Below are 22,992 nucleotides of genomic sequence, written 5' to 3' on the forward strand. Positions count from 1 at the left end.
CCTAAGCACAAAACTTTCCCATCCCATGCCCTTTTATATAGCTCTCCAAATACAATAATGGCCCCCATATAGCCTTCCATATAATATAATGGGTCTCACATAACCCTTCATATATTAGAATGCACCCCATAGTCCTTCAATTATTATATTGCACCTCCCATAGTGCACACCCATAGGCCTCCATATAGTATAATGCAGCCCCATAGTCCTCCATGTGTTATAATGTACATGGGCGTCTGAGTCAAAGCAGGTTGCCAGATTATCTCAGTGACCTGGCACAGACCTGCAAAAGGGAGCTGGGCCTTGGGAAAGAAACCAAAAGCCGGCACCCGTGCTGGCACCGGTTAGTAACATGTTATATAATATTACAAACCATATACATCAGCCACATTTTTCCTAAATAATACATGATTAGTGTCACGGCCTGTCACGGATGTGTCACAGCCGGCTGACAGTCCAGTGGCAGCGAGTACTAGAAAATCCCAGAGATTGGCAGCACGTGTTGTTATCTGACAGATTTCTGTTTCTGCAGCAATGTACATTATGACCCTGGGAAACTGTCAGTTTTTCCTCACATTTCCAGCCTCTGACTTCCTTTATAAACCTCACCCTGGGGTACTATGGGTTCTGTTTATAGTTTGCTCCTGACTGAGGTCATCTTCTGTTGCTCCAGACTTCTGTGGTTGCTGCAGCTCAGATAAGTGTTTGACTTTTGCTATCTACCAGGGCTCTGCTGATTGCAGTTGTGTTTCCCCTGTCTTGTTCCCTTGTGTCTTCCTTCACTGTTAGTTGTGTTGACTTAGTGCTCATACCCTCCATCCTTACTTAATGCCCATTTACCAGTGTAAGACAGGGCCCCAATTATTCCAGCTTCAGGTCCGGAGCCTGTATAGGGTCAATGAGGGCAGTGAGGGTGAGCTGCAGGTCGTAGTCAGGGGTCACCACTTCACCCTTTCCCTAGCAATAGCGCATTCCTCCCCCTTCCTGTGTGTTGTCCTATACGGCTGGTATAGCCTCTCCCCTGCCGTGACAGAAATTCAAAAAGAAATGAATTCCCTTTTCAAATATGCCCTCTTTTGCGCTGACCTGAAATACTCTGCTTTGCTTGAATTTTTATACACTTCACTTATGTTTCCTTAAAGGGTATATTATCATTTTCATAGATTAATATTGTTGGATAGGGCTTGTAAAAATAAGCAGGTTTGCGATTTACTGCTTGTTAAAATTTGGAGCCGTTCTTGAGATATTATCACTTTTATTTTGTTTACATCTGGTTGCCTTGGCGACCAACCACCAATGCTGTCTAGCTTCTAAGCACAAGACAGAAGCTTAGAAGGTAACAGGTCACTCCTGCGATCCTGGCCACCTTCAAACCAGCGCTTACAAGCTAAGTAGACAAGAATTTGTAAGCATTGTGCATGATGTGCTGTCTAGCATTGATGGTCGGTTTCCAAGACAACGAGTTGTAAACAAAAGAAAAGTGTTAATATCTCAAGGGCGGTTGAAAATTTTAACAAGCAGTAAATTGCAAAATTGCTCGTATTTACAAGCTCTATCCAACAACATCTATTTATTTAGATGTCAAAAAACACTTTAAGTCATGTTTTGCTGTAGTTGAAGTGCCCAGGCATCAGAAAAACAGCTGCCATGCTTGGAACAGGATGGCATCAGTTGTAGTATTGATGTTGTTACGGACTTGCTAAATCGATGCTAAGCTGTTTATGTTTCTCCATCTGCAATGATGGAGCAGAGTCGGAAATATTTATGTCTCCATATAGTCACAAGGTAGAAGTGAGGGAGAAGCTTTCCACGAGATCTACTTCCTCACATCTGGGATCATTTAATTATCTGACCACGTGCAGAAAAAGTGGCTTTAGCTAAAGCAGAAACTTCCCAATCCTGATAAATAGAAGCAATAAACTAAACATACATCATATGACGCAGCACATAAGAACACGAAGAACCCGAAGATCCGGCCCAAGGTGTGGAGCATCAGGCACGACTGCCCTGGAGCGGAGCTCTGCTGCGGTCAACAACACATCAAAAAGGGGACATTTTTTGCAAACCATATTGTCTATTCCAGATGTACATCTGGCATTTGGATGACTACCGTCAACTTTCTCCTGTATCTATAATGTATTATTTATTTTTCAATATAGCAAATGACAGAAGTACAAAAAAGGATTTAGGGGAAACCCAACACCCCCCTGCCGGTCAACGCAGTTTTTGGTTAAAAGGAAGACATATTTTTGGTAATGTTGAAAGATGGTTTTACGGTCACCGATGGGCGCCGAGCGTCCGGGAGTGGACCCACTGGGCCATACACTGGACTCCCCTGAAGGAGCAACCAGTAGCGAACCCCTATACAGGGGCTGTCTGGCGCAGCAACCGGGGGGGCTAAATGCATGACTGCCAGGAACCAGTGGTGATCGGCTCTTATAGATGGGTATAGTCTCTTAATATCCGGTGTTGGTGTGCTCGGATGTGGCAGCATGGAGATGGTAACTTGGACTTGGCAGCACGGAGGTGGTAGCTCAGATGTGGCAGCATGGAGGTGGTGGCTCAGATGTGGCAGCATGGAGGTGGTAGCTCAGATGTGGCAGCATGGAGGTGGTGGCTCAGACGTGGCAGCATGGAGGTGGTAGCTCAGATGTGGCAGCATGGAGGTGGTAGCTCAGATGTGGCAGCATGGAGGTGGTGGCTCAGATGTGGCAGCATGGAGGTGGTAGCTCAGATGTGGCAGCATGGAGGTGGTGGCTCAGACGTGGCAGCATGGAGGTGGTAGCTCAGATGTGGCAGCATGGAGGTGGTAGCTCAGATGTGGCAGCATGGAGGTGGTGGCTCAGACGTGGCAGCATGGAGGTGGTAGCTCAGATGTGGCAGCATGGAGGTGGTAGCTCAGACGTGGCAGCATGGAGGTGGTAGCTCAGATGTGGCAGCATGGAGGTGGTGGCTCAGACGTGGCAGCATGGAGATGGTAACTTGGACTTGGCAGCACGGAGGTGGTAGCTCAGATGTGGCAGCATGGAGGTGGTGGCTCAGATGTGGCAGCATGGAGGTGGTAGCTCAGATGTGGCAGCATGGAGGTGGTGGCTCAGACGTGGCAGCATGGAGGTGGTAGCTCAGATGTGGCAGCATGGAGGTGGTAGCTCAGATGTGGCAGCATGGAGGTGGTGGCTCAGATGTGGCAGCATGGAGGTGGTAGCTCAGATGTGGCAGCATGGAGGTGGTAGCTCAGATGTGGCAGCATGGAGGTGGTGGCTCAGACGTGGCAGCATGGAGGTGGTAGCTCAGATGTGGCAGCATGGAGGTGGTAGCTCAGACGTGGCAGCATGGAGGTGGTAGCTCAGATGTGGCAGCATGGAGGTGGTGGCTCAGACGTGGCAGCATGGAGGTGGTAGCTCAGATGTGGCAGCATGGAGGTGGTAGCTCAGACGTGGCAGCATGGAGCTGGTAGCTCAGATGTGGGAGCATGGAGGTGGTAGCTCAGATGTGGCAGCATGGAGGTGGTGGCTCAGACGTGGCAGCACACAGGTGGTAGCTCAGATGTGGCAGCATGGAGGTGGTGGCTCAGACATGGCAGCACGGAGGTGGTTGCTCAGATGTGGCAGCACAGAGGTGGTGGCTCAGACATAGCAGCACGGAGGTGGTGGCTCAGACATAGCAGCACAGAGGTGGTAGCTCAGATATGGCAGCATGGAGGTGGTAGCTCAGACATGGCAGCACGGAGGTGGTAGCTCAGATGTGGCAGCATGGAGGTGGTGGCTCAGACGTGGCAGCACACAGGTGGTAGCTCAGATGTGGCAGCATGGAGGTGGTGGCTCAGACATGGCAGCATGGAGGTGGTTGCTCAGATGTGGCAACACGGAGGTGGTTTCTCAGATGTGGCAGCACAGAGGTGGTGGCTCAGACATAGCAGCACGGAGGTGGTGGCTCAGACATAGCAGCACAGAGGTGGTGGCTCAGACATAGCAGCACAGAGGTGGTGGCTCAGACATAGCAGCACGGCGGTGGTGGCTCAGACATAGCAGCACGGAGGTGGTGGCTCAGACATAGCAGCACAGAGGTGGTGGCTCAGACATAGCAGCACAGAGGTGGTGGCTCAGATGTGGTGGCACGCAGGTGGTGGTAGAGAACAGGCTCTAGGACGAGACATAGGTTAGGAACACAAAACTGGTACTAGGACACAATTAGCAGAACTAGACACAGTAGCGTAATGAGATCTGAGAACTAGCAATGCACTAATTGGAAGACAACGTTGCTCAGGCACCTCCTCAAAAGGGAGGTGATCTTAAATATTTTCCAGGTTGAGCTGATTTCCAGAAACACTTCCGGGTAATGAGATGCTGGCCCTTTAAGAAAGGGGGTGTGGCCACACGTGCACCCTATGGGCACTTTCAGAATGCCTGCATGTGGTCTTGAAGTGGGAGGAGGCTGCAGCAGAGCTTGGGACAGGCACGGAGCACATGGATTAGGAGAGGAGAAGGGCGCCCCCATCAGGGTCTGGGAGCAGGGGCGGGCGGGGATGCTGCACTGGAACCGGGCATGGAGCACATGGGACCAGGAGGCAGGTGAGGAGAAGGGTGCCCCCGCTGGAGCCTGGGAGCATGGGTGTCTGGCGATGTTGCGCTCGGACCAGGCGCAGATGGAGGCTCTTTATGATAGGGGAAAAATACCCTCCTGATCTTTCTACTCCACCTTTTCATCTTCTTCACTTCTAAAGGTGGCCACAGAAGAACCTATCGTAGTCAAATGCCTCCATTTGTATGGGGTATTTCGATTATTTTTTTATCAAACCCCTGAAATCCCCCAATCAAAAAAAAATATTTTTCTTATTTCTAAGTTATTTTGAGATGAGAATAGGAAAGATAAGAAGGTCCCATGGAGGTCCTCAATTGGATGCACGATGCGTTCTTCAAAACCCTCTCAGACACTCAGTTGAGTATGACTCTTGGTCTTTCTATGGATCGTCGCTTGCCAGGAAGTTCTATCCCACATTGTTGTCAAGCTAGGTACGGGGAAGTCCCAAACGAACGGCGGCAAAAGGGAAGGGAAACCCTGTGTTTAGGGAAGGGGAAGATGGTGACCCCTGACCAAACCCACAGCTGGTCCCTGGGGTCCCTCGCCACTTTAGATAGGTCCGCACCTATGTGCCGAGCCAGATACCTGACCCTAGGTATCCCTAGTGCTGGGCCCTAAATAGGGAACAGATGGGATGAGCTCTTCGTCAACTCTACTAAACACTATAGATGACACAAGGAGGACACAGGGGGGGAAATGCATGAACTACTTATCCACAGATGACAGAGGTAGAAGTTCAGCAGAATTTACAACATCAATACCACAGAGGACTACAAGCCACCTACGTGCAACCAAGGCTTGAATGAACTGAAAATATCACCAGCACCGGTCCAAGGAAGAAAGGGGTATATAAGCACCAAGAGAATGCTGATGATCAGCAGCTGGGTGGAAGGCGAGCTCCTGCTGGGTCCAAAAGGGAGAGATGAATCAGCAGGAAAGCTACCTATACCAGTGAATACTGACAGCAGGAACAATGGATAGTAAGGGAGCATTCTGCGCAGCCAAACGCTGTGACCTTCTATTGCCAGAAACCACATGACTGTCTGTCACCCGTGACACACCCGTGACAAATGTTTCTTTCAGTTCACCAATGGTCAATCCCATGTTGCTCTGTAACGCCTGCCTGGATCAACAGACTCAGGGGGGATGTAATGGACAGAATAGAGGGAAGCCACTCACCAAGCAGGACCCCCAGAACCCTGAAACCCTTTAACCCCTATACAGAGATTTGGAATTACACAGGGCCCTGGAGATCACTACCTGTGAAAGGCTGCAGTGCGATGAGAGTAGTCGTCAGGCAGTGTCAAACCAGGAATAGCAGAACAGGGACAAGGACGTAATCAGAAAACGGAGCAGAGGTCAAATCCGGATCGGGCAGCGAGGTACAAAAACAGCAGGCAGAAGGGTAGTCAGAAAACAAGCAGAAGTCAGCACACAGGAATCACAAAACAGAATAGGGCGGAGCAGGAGCCAGGAAATCAGAACTATCTCTGGCAGAGGTCAGCAGACAGGAGGGGAATTAAGAAGGGTGTGGTGTCTTCCCATTGGCTGTAGCTGAACGCTGGCAACTTTAGCTGGAAGACACACGCCACCCACAGTCAGCCAGTGGTACTGCAGATCCCAAGATAACCCAGCCCAGTGGATGATCGGAGCCTGCGCCCACCGGTGCCGCTGGCATCGACTCCTCTCCCATCACCAGCACCATCCACGGCAGGAACATGGCGTCGCCTGGTGATCGGAGCAGAAGTCACTGGAGCAGACTTCTGCGGTGATGTAACATGCTCTTGATGGTTTTGATCCAGTCTTCTTCTTCTTCCACCACTGACCAATCCAAGCATAACATATTTCTCCTACAACAGATTCCGCATAATGAGGCCAAAATAAGCTAATTTTTGCTTTGTTATCTTAGCTTCAAGCGACAGTTTTGGTTTGACTTGGTCCAAGACATCTCTCTTGGTGATCCACACTGTCCAAGGAATCTGTAGAAGGCTCTTCCAACACCAACATCCAAATTTTCAATTTTCTTCCTTCTTGAGTTTCCAGGTCTCGCATCCGTTTGTTGCAATTAGGCTGACAATTGCGTTGACCAATCTAGATTTGGTTGGGAGGGTGATGCCTCTGCTCTTCCAGACCTTGTTCAAGCCGACCATTGCATCATGACCCAACATCTGACCATAAAATGGATAATAACGAGTATAGAAATAAGGAGAAGAACATCTGGAAACCTTTCTAAGGTCACCTTAGATGATTACTTGGGAGAAGCCCAACATGTTTCAAACATAGGCTTCCAACTTTGTGCAGAAGCAATATACACAATGTCTAGCCCTGCTCGGAACATGGCTGCAAAACACAGGAGGAGTTGGTACATTACTTGGCACAGCCATACTGATAAGCTACAGTGGCTAAAGAAACAAATGGGATGTTGTGACAGTGAATAGGGAAAGCAGGGGACAAGGGCTCCTAGGAATAGGGGGGCCCTAGCTATCCCTTATCTCAGGGTTACCTCTGAAGGTGAGGATGTTTGAGCCGCCTTCTTTGCCCTGCCCTAATCTTATACCCCCTCTCTCCCTGAGCCTGGACAGGCGTGTGATAAAACCACCAGAGATAGACAAACAGGGGAAACCAAAACTCTATCTCACAGCACGCTCACAATAAGAGGTAAGGAGGAAAATAAGAGCAGGGAGGAAACAAGAAGATGACAAGAGGATTCCACAACCATTACAACCACCACGTAATATAATCACCAGCAGGACTGGGACATAACAGCATACAGACCAACACAGAAAAGCTATAGTCGGCATGGGAAGACAGATTCCACCACCTTACAAGGGCGGTGAGTAAATGTGATAGGTTTCTAACAACATGTGATCCCTGAGGTAACCAGCAGGCTAGTAGAGGATAGCTATTGCTAGCCTGACCATTAAAGAGCACACAGCTTGTCAATGCCCAAGCCTGCCTGTTTAACTAAGAAACACAATAGAACCCATAGTGTGGCGTGTAGGGGGGATTAAGGGTTGGGCCCATCCCTGCATTCGTACCTGGCCCACCACTGTCCTGTGTATTATCTGCAAATGTCTTGTTTTGTGCTTTCGCCACCAAGTAGCAGTGTTGCTCTGTAGAGGCCCTGGCACCTGGGTAGGCAGGAGGAGAAGGAGAGGGACCTGAAACATGTAGGAGTTCAGATGTCCCTGAGCACAGATCCTGACCCTAAGGGTCACCCCTGCAGTTGCGACGAGCGGGTTCCTGGACGAATGGCGGAACCGTGTCCCCTACAGAGAGGGGTTTAGTCTGGCAGTGGGGGCCTTAGCATTGGTGCCTGCTGGTGGAAAATGGAGGAACCCTCAACCCCTGGAAAAGGTCAGTGTGCCCCCCCACGGTTATTGGAGGGGGGGTATGTCTGGATAGCCAGTCACTTAGGGGAGATCTCTGCAAGAAAGCGGACCCCGGGTGACCATGAAGAGGAGTGAGGGGAAGAGAGGACCTTAGAATATAGACGGTGCCCAAGTGCCAGAGGACCGATGACTGCATTTGTTACGTGTGGATGGATCTACCGGGAATTCCAAGAATAAAGTAAACTCCTTTGTTTAAGAAAGACCTGAGTCCACACTTTATTGCCTGATGAGAGCATGGATGTCCCCTGAGACTGTACCAGAGTCTGTCCTGTGTGTGGTGCGGCAACGTGGAGGTGAGGGGTTATTAGCAGGTTGTGCTTTGACTTGTTGTTCCCCTGCCGCCTGCCCCGTGCCAACCACCACAGGAGTATGAGAATCTATAGTGTGAACAGCGTCTGATGCCGCCATGACATTCGGCGAGTTTTGAGTTTCCGTGTGACAGATGTGCTACAGTCATCATGATCAAGAGTTCCGATGGGGAGACCTTCACCGATCAAGCATGAATGACCTACCCTAAGGATAGACCATCAATGTTAGTCCTGAAATCCAACGTCAAAGGCTTGGGTCTTCTAGTATGAAAGACCCACAACGATAAGGAACTTTGTACACAAGCCACCGATTAATCAACATTTCTACATTACTCATACATGGTGTGCCACGCTTGGAAACATCAAACTTTTTCCGTCACATTTTTTGCTATCTCCGGATTGACAAGAACTTGATTAAAGCCAGTCGTTGCTCATGTTTGTCCCTCGCTCATATGGATGCCATGTGCCGCCCAGATATTTATGTATTTATGGAGGGTCATTGTTTTTTTTATATATGAGACCTGGTTCTTTTTATTTTAGGACATTAATTCTGTTCCCTTTTTTGATGCGTTGACAGAACAATTAAGGTCAACTTTTTATATGACGTTTCTCCTTTTTACGGAATCAGTAGAACTTTGTCTTTCTTTTTCGGGGAGATCTTTAAGATGTAAAACCTGTGTGTTTTCCATTTCGTAAATTGTTTTTGATGTTTTTTTTAAGGTCTTTTATTTGAGAAGCCAAGAAGAAGGCTTTATTCGTCCTAATATTTCTCATGTGACTTCTACTGTTTAAAGGTCAGGGCACGGTCTATCTCTTCATCTCCACGGTTTGCTTTCATGTCCATCCAAAAGTATGTACTCCTGTATCTTCCTCAGGGTCAAAGGAAATTGGACCGTTTCAGGACATTGCAGTAAATCCTTATATAGCCCATCCTGTTTTCATGGAGAAATCTCGGAACTCAAAAAAAATGATGAGCCAAGAAGATTTCGTCAGATATGAACCCAGAAGAGCACTAACTTGAAGCTACCGGGTCCCGGTGTAAACTCCGTTGTAAGGTCCCCCACTTGACATGAGGGTTGCCATTCTTACTTTACTAGGCTACTTATTCAAAAATCATGGAAAATCAAATTTTTTCCTTATTTTTATGGATTTTCTGTGAATTTACAGATGCTTCTCCACCACATGTCATTGTAATACTGTTATCTTCCAGTGGAAGATGAGCCTTATCAGAAACTAGGTTCCGGGTGAGATTAATAGCTCTAAACTGTAGGTACACCCTTAGAAGCCAGATGTCAATAATCATATTTGCTCCCCAAAATTTAAAGCATAACTGTGTAACTCAATAGTACACATGAAAATAAGCCACTTTGTAACATATCTCATCAGAGAACTCTGCTTCTTTCTCTCTCAATTCAATTGTAAGGAGGCCTCCATACTTGTACTTACTATAAACCTACTGCATTGAATTCCTTACTCCGATGGGATAGTTGCCACCCAAAACATCTCAAAAGGGGGATCCCGAAAGGGCAATTTCTTCGAATCAGAAGAAACTGCTCCAAGGAGGGAGATTTTCGAGCCCAAGCAAGGGACCTGGGAGTTAAGTTCCGGGAAAGGGGGTACCCCAATAATATCATCAAGAGAGCCTATGAGGAGGCAAGGGTGAGACCGAGACCCGAACTCTTGATCCCCAAAAAAAAGACCGATATTCAGGATGGGACAACTAGGTTCATTACCACCTTTGATAACGACGCTGACTGCGTACGCCGAATCTTTGACAAACATTGGTCCATCCTAAGGATGGACAAGGACCTATGCCCGATATTGTCGAGGCAACCACAAATCACCTATAGGAAAGGTAAATCCTTGGCAGACCGTTTGGTCCACAGCCATTTTACACGCTCAATTGAGGATAACTGGCTGGTGAGAGGTGTAAAGGGATGCTCCAAATGTCCAGGATGTATTGCATGTCCGGTTATACAAGTCACCAAGACCTTCAGGAGCATATAGAATACGACATTTCATCAATTGCCGCACACAGGGGTCATCTACAAAATTGACTGTGTATGTGGCCTCGAATATATCGGGAAAACCATCCGTGAATTTAGACGGAGGATAGGCGAACATTTGGGTGATGTGGCACACAAAAGGGACACTGCTGTGGCTAGACACGTCACCGAGAGGCATGGGGGGGACACACGAGTACTGAGGTTTGTTGGGATTGATAAAGTCTTGAGACCTAAAAGAGGAGGGGATTGGGATAAACTTATCCTACAAAGAGAGACAAGATGGATGGATGGATGGATGTTCAAGCTTGAAACTCTTTCTCCTGAAGGTCTAAATGAGCAATTGCTCTTCAATAGCTTTATATAGTGTCTGTGGATGGTGCTATCCTGCAATCTGTAACTACCCCACTAAAAATTGCTATATTATATAAGAGGTTGTAAAATGTATCTTCAGGTAAGACAAACTTTCATATTACTGAGATAGGAGATGACAGTTGGTTCCTACAAGAGTCTATGGAGGGGGAGGAGCTAGAGGCGGAGACAGACATTCTGCTGCAAGTTCTCCTAACAGGGAGGATCTAGAAGGAGACACAGACATTCTGCTGCAAGTTTTTCTAAGGGGGAGGAGTTAGAGGCAGACTCAGACATTCTACTGCAAGTTCTCCTAAGGGGGAGGCGCTAGAAGCAAATACAGACATTCTGCTGCAAGTTCTCCTAAGGGGGAGGATCTAGAAGGAGACACAGTCATTCTGCTGCACGTTCTCCTAAGGGGGAGGAGCTAGAGGCAGAGACAGACATTCTGCTGCAAGTTTTTCTAAGGGGGAGGTAGAGGCAGACACAGACTTTCTGCTGCAAGTTCTCCAGAGAGGGAGGAGGTATAGGCAGACACAGACATTCTACTGCAAGTTCTCCTAAACAGTAAATCTGTGGTATAAAAAAAATGCTCATTTTTGCTTTTAATGTAGGGCAATAATTTGGATGTTGTAATATACCGGATAGTTTGTTCTGTATTCCTCACTTCTCCTAAAATGTAATTATTGTTTCAGGAGAATTTGCAGCAGAATGTCTGTGTTTGCCTCTGGCTCCTCCCTCGTAATTTCAAGAGAACTTGCAGCAGAATTTCGGTGTCTGCCTCTGGCTCCTCCTTCCTCTTCTTCCCTCCTCCTCCATAGAATCTTAAAAGCACCAACCTGTCACCTGCCATCTAAGTAATTGTAAAGTCTGTCTTCACTGAATACAGAGTTTACAAATTTTACCCCTGAACTGAGAGTGAAAGATAAAACTAAAAGGAGAAAGAAGCAGATTTTTTTGCTAAGATATATAACAAAGTTGATTATTTTCACATGCATTTTTGATTATTAAAAGAAAAATTAAAATTGCAGCTACTTTTTAAGGCTACTGTTGACTCAGTAGATAGCAGGACTTGTCCTGAAGCATGGGTCCTGCTTTGAGGTGGATCCTCGAAAGACAGAAGACTATGGAGCAGAAGGGAGATCCATATGGGACAACAGAAACTGTTGTGAAAAAGTGACAACTGGAGGAGCAAACTGGAACCATTGGGTCAGATGAAGCAGAGTTGAGACTATAGTCACAGGTGTAACAGAGTCCCCAACCTTTCTGACCTTGAGAGCCACATCCAACTTTGAGCGAGGTTCGTGAGCCATATCTAACTCTCAGTGAAGTTCGTGAGCTATATCCAACTCTGAGTGAGGTTCATGAGCCATATTCAACTCTGAGTAAGTTTGCGAGCCATATCCAACTCTGAGCGAGGTTCGTGAGCCATATCCAACTCTAACCAAGGTTCGTGAGCCATATCCAACTCTGACCAAGGCTCATGAGCCATATCCAACTCTGAGCGAGGTTCGAGAGCCATATTCAACTCTGACAAAGGTTCGTGTAGCATATCCCACTCTGAGCGAGGTTCGTGAGCCATATCCAACTCTGACCAAGGTTCGTGAGCCATAATCAACTCTGAGCGAGGTTCGCAAGCCATTTACAACTCTGAGCGAGGTTCATGAGCCATATCCAGTTCTTACCGAGATTCGCGAGCCATATCAAACTCCCGCCTCCTCACAGCAGTGGCACCCAGAGCCCCCTTTACCGGTATAATGAAATCTTTTCCACAGAAATCACATTGAGGCAGTATACCAAGATCTAGGGTTTCCTACCTTACCCCTATTCGGGTCTGCTCTTCTATGTGGGGCTACTGATAAAAGTCGCCATCTTGAGACCTCCTCTTGATAGCTGTTTCACAGATGTTTCTACACCAAGCTGGAAGACAGCCTTGAGCCACACATCACGGGCCCACAAGCCACATGTGGCTCCTAAGCCACTGATTGGGGACACCTGCTCTACAATAAGAATATGGTGAAGCGGAGCCGCTTTATACAGGAGATTCAAAGGCTGAGTTGGTTTGGAGACGTAGTAGGATTAACTCAGGTAGAACGGTGAAGCAGATCTAATCTGTACATAGAGTTTCCCAGTGAATTATTAGAGGTAGCAGAGCTTGGTTTGTCACAGAGTTCAATGCTCCGCTAGCATAGAGTTGACTTAGGCATAGATTAAAGTAGAGTTTGTCACATAGTACTAAGTATCCAAGAACCAGGAAGTAGTTCACAGTTTAACTACCTGAATACTCAGGCGGTGTCCTACTTACTGAGCCAGCCTTAAAGGCACAATAACTTATATTTGCTGACTTTTCCTGAAAACAAAAACTGTTCTCCCCGACTCCCAGAAGACTTCCTTCAGGTCCCCATTAAAACCTTCTAGATACCAGTGTTTCTGGAAGGTTTCTTTTGCATTGCAGGAAAAATATTTGCTCAAAAGGAAGACTCCAGAGCCCAAGAACCTCTCCCCCATGGAAGTAAGCAATTCCCCTATTCAAACTTATATTACAAAGAAATCTGGCAAAGAAATCCATAAAGGACATCATATGTACAGATTTAGAGATGTAGTCATTGGGACATCTCATGAACATGTGCCAGAATAACGAGCCAACAGCTGTTCTGAGTTATTTGTAGCTTCCCAATGGATATGTCTTACATTGACAACTACATAGAAATATGAAAAATGCAGCCAGGGCTTAGTGCCAGGTATAATACCTTCTATTAACACCCAAAATCATTGTAACAATGACTATGGGATAGCAGGGAACCAGGACTCCTAGGCTGTCCCTCTAGCTAGGGGGCCCTATGCTATCCCTGACCTCAGGTATACTCCTGATGGTGGGGATGCTTGAGTTTCCTTCCTGACCATTCCTGATATAATTCCCCTCCACCTAGGCAGAGACAGGACAGGAGTGTGATGAAACCCCCAGATAAAGACAGATAAGGGAAAAACCAAAGAAAATATAAACCCCGGCACACCGTGGGTTTCCCACGAGAAAAACGGATACAAGTTCAATAATCTTGATCTATTTTTTCTTTTTATTATGAAAAAGATTTTTTGTATAGTAGAAAGTCCACCTCAAGACAACGTTTCGGCATCAAGCCTTCATCTGGTCGGACAATCTGACTTTAATACATTTTACATGTGGAAAAATATACAGAAAGGAAAAAATTGTGAGAATCACAAAGGACATACAGAGTATGAGAAACATCAATAGTACATACGACCTGATTTAAACATATGTGAACACAAGATGTAGAGACCAATGTCACATTAAATAAAGTAACTCTGAATACAGTAACTCTGAATATCTGTTGAGGAGGGACGTCTGTGAAGGGTATTGTGCTATATGGAGTCTAAGATTAGGGGGATAAGATGCTCACCCATCTACATCCGCATCCAGTGAGGCAAGGGTGTTAAAGAATTGATAGAGGGTGTTTACCTAAGAGGAAAGAGAAGAACGGGAGAAAGGGAACACCGTAAAGGGTTATGTCTTGGTGTAATCTTTGAATTGACATGGGGGAGGGAGGAAAGGGAAAAAGGGAAAAAGGAGCAAGAACGGTGGAAGGGGAAAGTCATGCCTACCTGCAAAAAAACAGGGTCTAGTACACGTAACCTGCTGTGTAGGTAATATATTATATAGGGTAATCCTATGGATGAGATAAATTAGATCAGTGAAGCCAATAAAACAGCAACATATGTAGGGGCTGGTAATTCTATTTGGACACATAGACATACTTGCGGGTAAAGTTGTGGCCTGAAGACCTAGTCACAGGTATGAGTACCCAATGGTCAGATATGCCAGAATTTGGACGTATTAGGTTCTAAAGGAGAACATACATATTGAGAGAATATGGTAACAGATTACTATATATCATTTAGATAGAAATGAGGTGCAAGGGAACATGTATAACATAAGGAGGCCTCACCAGGCAAAGTGGTTTTTTTGATTTGAACACAGGTGGTGTCATACAATAGTGTTTCGGGTAATGTCCCTCTAAGGGAAATGGAACAATATGATTAAGGTGATCATACATACGAAACGGTATACGTCCGTAAAACCAGTGGTATATGGAAACACTGGCAATAATGAACAAACATAATGACATACCTGTGAATCAATTGATAGCTATGAGCGTAGTAGCGGGTATAGGGACCCAATGGTAAAGTATATCAGACATCAACGTTATAATTTCTGAAAAAGGGGGGGGATGTATAAGGGTTAAACAGGATATATATGTCTGGAAAGAAGTCAGGCACGTTGGGGTACACATACCATTAAGTGACGTCACCAGGTGTAGCCGTCAGTTAATGCCAGTAAGGATAATGTGATAATGCTTCAGGTGTTATCACTATGTGGGAGACAAAGGGTATGGTTAGGGTGGGGAAAACAGGCCATTGAAATGTACACCAAGTAGGGGGATCTACCTTGATACGAAACATGCTATATTCAGGAATTACACGTATTCTTAATAGTGCCCAGGGTCCGGCCCAGTCTGTAACTCAAGATAGACAATAGTGAATGGGTATCCTGTCACATAGAGGGTTAATAGTGAGGTATTACCGTTACATGTGGAAGGCTGGATCGAGTTCAGGATCTAGGTGTAAGAGCCTTGAATATGGAGAGGTATCTGGGCAGGGTGACCTGGCCGGGTAAGAAGAAATGGAAGGTAGGAAAGAAGAGAGAAGGACACTATGAACGAGCATAGATAAAACCATAAGGTAGGGATGCTGAAGTATATGGGCGGGCCACTTACCCTCCTTGTGTGGGTGATCGTGCGGTCTGTGCGTCCTGTGCTGTTAGCGGCGCAGTCTCCGTGTTTAAATGGATGGTGCAGTCAGGGACGTAACTTCCGGTGATGAATGGGCGGAAGTGATGCGTGTCGGCGTGAACCGCACGCCGCGCATGCGCCGACAGCACGGATGCTCGTGGTGTCATGGATCACAGGAGCGGTACGTCACATCCGGTATTTGGAATACAAGGAAGTGCTAGCGGTGGAACGCAAACAGCGCATGCTTATTGGATTCGGTATACTCCGGTGGAAGGAAGTGCTAGAGTGCAGTGCCGCTCCAATATGATGGGAAGCCATCGTCAGTATATCGGGTGAGGTAGGGCACTGGTGGATAATAGTGGAAGTGCCTATGAGCGGGACGAATAGTTCTGTAAGTAAAATAAGAGGAGAATTAGAAATTTTATCCAAAGCACAATAACACATACCAAAAGAGAAGTTTACTCGGATCAATAAGATATAGGTACCATGATCTCTAAAGAGAAGAGATCCAAGTACCATATTTATATTTAGCACAACAGCCAGTCATAGTAAAATAATAAGACAATTAATGAAAAGAACATTACAGAGGCTACATTTAAAGACCTGATTCGTATTTTCGATTGAGCCCATGGGGTTCCATGGTGCCCAAGGTGTGTATCCATCTAGCTTCTAATTCAAGGAGGCGCTTGATTCTATTGCCCCCTCTACGGTTCATACAGACCTGATCAATCACTTGATACCTTAGTTGAGAGACATTATGTGTCATTGTCAAAAAGTGATGGGGAATGGGTAATAAGGTACGTCCGCAGCGAATGTCGGATTTATGTTTGTTTATGCGGTCTCGGACATGTTGGGTGGTCTCACCAACATATCCGAGACCGCACGGACACTTGATGTAATAGATAACATATGAACTGTCACATGTATAAAAATTTTTGATGTGAAAGACTCTACCGGTTCTGGGATGTGTGAATGTGTCACCTCTGGTAACGTTGGAACATTGTGCGCAACTCAGACACGGGAAAGTCCCGAACTGAGGATTACCAATAAACCGTTGCCGGGGAGAGGTGGTGGCGGAACCTATGTCTGCCCGAATGAGTTTATTTTTCAAGTTTGGAGACTTCTTATAGCAGATCAGTGGTGGGTTATGAAATTCCTGGATGTGGGGATAGGACATTCCCAAAAGGGGCCAGTGTCTGAGAATAATGCTCTTGAGTAAGGGAGAAAAAGGATGGTAGGTGTTGACAAAATAAATACGATTCTTGGTGTCATGTGTTTTCACAGAGGTTGTTATGGTCTTCTCGGCTATTTCCTGGGGATACCCCCTCTGAATAAACTTACCACTCATCTCTTGGTGCCTGCTGGCTCTGGTCTCATTGTCACTAACCAATCTATCCACTCTCGTGTGCTGTGAAATGGGTAGGGACCGCTTGGTGTGTTTTGGATGATTACTGGTGTAGTGAAGAAGACTATTACGGTCTGTGGGTTTGATGTAGATGTCGGTGGACAGTAGGCCTGCGATATCTTTAATGACTAGACAGTCCAGGAAATTGATCTTATCAGGATCATGGTGTATAGAAAATGATAGACCTGGTAGGAAGCTGTTGATGTCCATATGAAAGGTGAGTAAGGACTCGAGATCACCATTCCAAACCATAAATATATCATCTATATAGCGACGCCATAGGAGAACATACATATTGAGAGAATATGGTAACAGATTACTATATATCATTTAGATAGAAATGAGGTGCAAGGGAACATGTATAACATAAGGAGGCCTCACCAGGCAAAGTGGTTTTTTTGATTTGAACACAGGTGGTGTCATACAATAGTGTTTCGGGTAATGTCCCTCTAAGGGAAATGGAACAATATGATTAAGGTGATCATACATACGAAACGGTATACGTCCGTAAAACCAGTGGTATATGGAAACACTGGCAATAATGAACAAACATAATGACATACCTGTGAATCAATTGATAGCTATGAGCGTAGTAGCGGGTATAGGGACCCAATGGTAAAGTATATCAGACATCAACGTTATAATTTCTGAAAAAGGGGGGGGATGTATAAGGGTTAAACAGGATATATATGTCTGGAAAGAAGTCAGGCACGTTGGGGTACACATACCATTAAGTGACGTCACCAGGTGTAGCCGTCAGTTAATGCCAGTAAGGATAATGTGATAATGCTTCAGGTGTTATCACTATGTGGGAGACAAAGGGTATGGTTAGGGTGGGGAAAACAGGCCATTGAAATGTACACCAAGTAGGGGGATCTACCTTGATACGAAACATGCTATATTCAGGAATTACACGTATTCTTAATAGTGCCCAGGGTCCGGCCCAGTCTGTAACTCAAGATAGACAATAGTGAATGGGTATCCTGTCACATAGAGGGTTAATAGTGAGGTATTACCGTTACATGTGGAAGGCTGGATCGAGTTCAGGATCTAGGTGTAAGAGCCTTGAATATGGAGAGGTATCTGGGCAGGGTGACCTGGCCGGGTAAGAAGAAATGGAAGGTAGGAAAGAAGAGAGAAGGACACTATGAACGAGCATAGATAAAACCATAAGGTAGGGATGCTGAAGTATATGGGCGGGCCACTTACCCTCCTTGTGTGGGTGATCGTGCGGTCTGTGCGTCCTGTGCTGTTAGCGGCGCAGTCTCCGTGTTTAAATGGATGGTGCAGTCAGGGACGTAACTTCCGGTGATGAATGGGCGGAAGTGATGCGTGTCGGCGTGAACCGCACGCCGCGCATGCGCCGACAGCACGGATGCTCGTGGTGTCATGGATCACAGGAGCGGTACGTCACATCCGGTATTTGGAATACAAGGAAGTGCTAGCGGTGGAACGCAAACAGCGCATGCTTATTGGATTCGGTATACTCCGGTGGAAGGAAGTGCTAGAGTGCAGTGCCGCTCCAATATGATGGGAAGCCATCGTCAGTATATCGGGTGAGGTAGGGCACTGGTGGATAATAGTGGAAGTGCCTATGAGCGGGACGAATAGTTCTGTAAGTAAAATAAGAGGAGAATTAGAAATTTTATCCAAAGCACAATAACACATACCAAAAGAGAAGAGAACAGTATACCACTTTGCCGGCCGATAACAGATCTTTTTGCATTGATATGCTTACCATTATCTTGGAACAGAATTACTTTCTGTTCCAGGATCAATTCTATGTTCAGCGTAGGGGGACTGCAATGGGCTCAAATGTTGCACCCCCCTACGCTAACATATTCATGACGCGTTTCGAGGAGAAGTTTATACATAATCACCCACTCATTATTCAGCACGCGCTCCTATGGCGTCGCTATATAGATGATATATTTATGGTTTGGAATGGTGATCTCGAGTCCTTACTCACCTTTCATATGGACATCAACAGCTTCCTACCAGGTCTATCATTTTCTATACACCATGATCCTGATAAGATCAATTTCCTGGACTGTCTAGTCATTAAAGATATCGCAGGCCTACTGTCCACCGACATCTACATCAAACCCACAGACCGTAATAGTCTTCTTCACTACACCAGTAATCATCCAAAACACACCAAGCGGTCCCTACCCATTTCACAGCACACGAGAGTGGATAGATTGGTTAGTGACAATGAGACCAGAGCCAGCAGGCACCAAGAGATGAGTGGTAAGTTTATTCAGAGGGGGTATCCCCAGGAAATAGCCGAGAAGACCATAACAACCTCTGTGAAAACACATGACACCAAGAATCGTATTTATTTTGTCAACACCTACCATCCTTTTTCTCCCTTACTCAAGAGCATTATTCTCAGACACTGGCCCCTTTTGGGAATGTCCTATCCCCACATCCAGGAATTTCATAACCCACCACTGATCTGCTATAAGAAGTCTCCAAACTTGAAAAATAAACTCATTCGGGCAGACATAGGTTCCGCCACCACCTCTCCCCGGCAACGGTTTATTGGTAATCCTCAGTTCGGGACTTTCCCGTGTCTGAGTTGCGCACAATGTTCCAACGTTACCAGAGGTGACACATTCACACATCCCAGAACCGGTAGAGTCTTTCACATCAAAAATTTTTATACATGTGACAGTTCATATGTTATCTATTACATCAAGTGTCCGTGCGGTCTCGGATATGTTGGTGAGACCACCCAACATGTCCGAGACCGCATAAACAAACATAAATCCGACATTCGCTGCGGACGTACCTTATTACCCATTCCCCATCACTTTTTGACAATGACACATAATGTCTCTCAACTAAGGTATCAAGTGATTGATCAGGTCTGTATGAACCGTAGAGGGGGCAATAGAATCAAGCGCCTCCTTGAATTAGAAGCTAGATGGATACACACCTTGGGCACCATGGAACCCCATGGGCTCAATCGAAAATACGAATCAGGTCTTTAAATGTAGCCTCTGTAATGTTCTTTTCATTAATTGTCTTATTATTTTACTATGACTGGCTGTTGTGCTAAATATAAATATGGTACTTGGATCTCTTCTCTTTAGAGATCATGGTACCTATATCTTATTGATCCGAGTAAACTTCTCTTTTGGTATGTGTTATTGTGCTTTGGATAAAATTTCTAATTCTCCTCTTATTTTACTTACAGAACTATTCGTCCCGCTCATAGGCACTTCCACTATTATCCACCAGTGCCCTACCTCACCCGATATACTGACGATGGCTTCCCATCATATTGGAGCGGCACTGCACTCTAGCACTTCCTTCCACCGGAGTATACCGAATCCAATAAGCATGCGCTGTTTGCGTTCCACCGCTAGCACTTCCTTGTATTCCAAATACCGGATGTGACGTACCGCTCCTGTGATCCATGACACCACGAGCATCCGTGCTGTCGGCGCATGCGCGGCGTGCGGTTCACGCCGACACGCATCACTTCCGCCCATTCATCACCGGAAGTTACGTCCCTGACTGCACCATCCATTTAAACACGGAGACTGCGCCGCTAACAGCACAGGACGCACAGACCGCACGATCACCCACACAAGGAGGGTAAGTGGCCCGCCCATATACTTCAGCATCCCTACCTTATGGTTTTATCTATGCTCGTTCATAGTGTCCTTCTCTCTTCTTTCCTACCTTCCATTTCTTCTTACCCGGCCAGGTCACCCTGCCCAGATACCTCTCCATATTCAAGGCTCTTACACCTAGATCCTGAACTCGATCCAGCCTTCCACATGTAACGGTAATACCTCACTATTAACCCTCTATGTGACAGGATACCCATTCACTATTGTCTATCTTGAGTTACAGACTGGGCCGGACCCTGGGCACTATTAAGAATACGTGTAATTCCTGAATATAGCATGTTTCGTATCAAGGTAGATCCCCCTACTTGGTGTACATTTCAATGGCCTGTTTTCCCCACCCTAACCATACCCTTTGTCTCCCACATAGTGATAACACCTGAAGCATTATCACATTATCCTTACTGGCATTAACTGACGGCTACACCTGGTGACGTCACTTAATGGTATGTGTACCCCAACGTGCCTGACTTCTTTCCAGACATATATATCCTGTTTAACCCTTATACATCCCCCCCCTTTTTCAGAAATTATAACGTTGATGTCTGATATACTTTACCATTGGGTCCCTATACCCGCTACTACGCTCATAGCTATCAATTGATTCACAGGTATGTCATTATGTTTGTTCATTATTGCCAGTGTTTCCATATACCACTGGTTTTACGGACGTATACCGTTTCGTATGTATGATCACCTTAATCATATTGTTCCATTTCCCTTAGAGGGACATTACCCGAAACACTATTGTATGACACCACCTGTGTTCAAATCAAAAAAACCACTTTGCCTGGTGAGGCCTCCTTATGTTATACATGTTCCCTTGCACCTCATTTCTATCTAAATGATATATAGTAATCTGTTACCATATTCTCTCAATATGTATGTTCTCCTTTAGAACCTAATACGTCCAAATTCTGGCATATCTGACCATTGGGTACTCATACCTGTGACTAGGTCTTCAGGCCACAACTTTACCCGCAAGTATGTCTATGTGTCCAAATAGAATTACCAGCCCCTACATATGTTGCTGTTTTATTGGCTTCACTGATCTAATTTATCTCATCCATAGGATTACCCTATATAATATATTACCTACACAGCAGGTTACGTGTACTAGACCCTGTTTTTTTGCAGGTAGGCATGGCTTTCCCCTTCCACCGTTCTTGCTCCTTTTTCCCTTTTTCCCTTTCCTCCCTCCCCCATGTCAATTCAAAGATTACACCAAGACATAACCCTTTACGGTGTTCCCTTTCTCCCGTTCTTCTCTTTCCTCTTAGGTAAACACCCTCTATCAATTCTTTAACACCCTTGCCTCACTGGATGCGGATGTAGATGGGTGAGCATCTTATCCCCCTAATCTTAGACTCCATATAGCACAATACCCTTCACAGACGTCCCTCCTCAACAGATATTCAGAGTTACTGTATTCAGAGTTACTTTATTTAATGTGACATTGGTCTCTACATCTTGTGTTCACATATGTTTAAATCAGGTCGTATGTACTATTGATGTTTCTCATACTCTGTATGTCCTTTGTGATTCTCACAATTTTTTCCTTTCTGTATATTTTTCCACATGTAAAATGTATTAAAGTCAGATTGTCCGACCAGATGAAGGCTTGATGCCGAAACGTTGTCTTGAGGTGGACTTTCTACTATACAAAAAATCTTTTTCATAATAAAAAGAAAAAATAGATCAAGATTATTGAACTTGTATCCGTTTTTCTCGTGGGAAACCCACGGTGTGCCGGGGTTTATATTTTCTTCTCTACAAAAATTTTTTCCCAGAGCACCTGTTTAAATAGGTGATGCTAGGTCCTACTCTTTCTTAAGGGAAAAACCAAAACTGTGTCACACTGCCAGCACAAACAAAGGTAAAGACAATAAGAGATTCAGGAGGAAAAACAAGAGCAGGAAGGAGGTACAAAATAACAGGGGTAACTCCACAACAGCATCAAGCAATAAGCACAACAATCTCCAGAAAGTCTGGGACACCAAAACTCACAGACCAACACAAAATAAACTATAGCTGGCATGGGTAGAAGGACTTAGCCTGCATAAATAGGAGGGGAGCAGAAATGATAGCAGGAAGGAAGTACAAAAGAACAGGGGTAAACTCCACAACCGCACCAAGCAATAAGCACAACTTTCACCAGATAGTCTGGGACACCACAACTCACAAACCAACATGGAACAAACTGTAGCTGGCATGGGTGGAAAGATTCAACCAGCATAAATAAAAGGGGAGCAAATGTGATAGGTCTCTCCACAACATGTGATCAAAGGAGCAAGCAGAACAGGAAAGATAAACTCTTGCTAGCCTGTCTATGAATTAGCACACTGCAGGTCGACACCCGAGTCTGCTGGTCTTGATCCCAGACACCAGACAAACCATCGGTCAAATTGTCAGAATCTGCAATGTGAACAGAGTCCAATGCTGCCATGACAGTCGGTGAAGTTTCCGAAAAACTCCATATGACAATCATACAGTCACAGTGCAC

The 22,992-nt window shown here is 45.7% G+C and overlaps 1 protein-coding gene across 2 annotated transcripts in view; it reads left to right on the forward strand.

Annotated features, from left to right (window-relative positions):
- The window catches only part of LOC142250678 (uncharacterized), a 123,766-nt gene that overhangs the window by 20,625 nt on the left and 80,149 nt on the right, over nucleotides 1-22,992 (forward strand). The gene's annotated exons all lie outside the window — the stretch shown is intronic.

Source organism: Anomaloglossus baeobatrachus, chromosome 9, assembly GCF_048569485.1.
Source record: "Anomaloglossus baeobatrachus isolate aAnoBae1 chromosome 9, aAnoBae1.hap1, whole genome shotgun sequence".
NCBI classification, from domain to species: Eukaryota; Metazoa; Chordata; class Amphibia; order Anura; family Aromobatidae; genus Anomaloglossus; species Anomaloglossus baeobatrachus.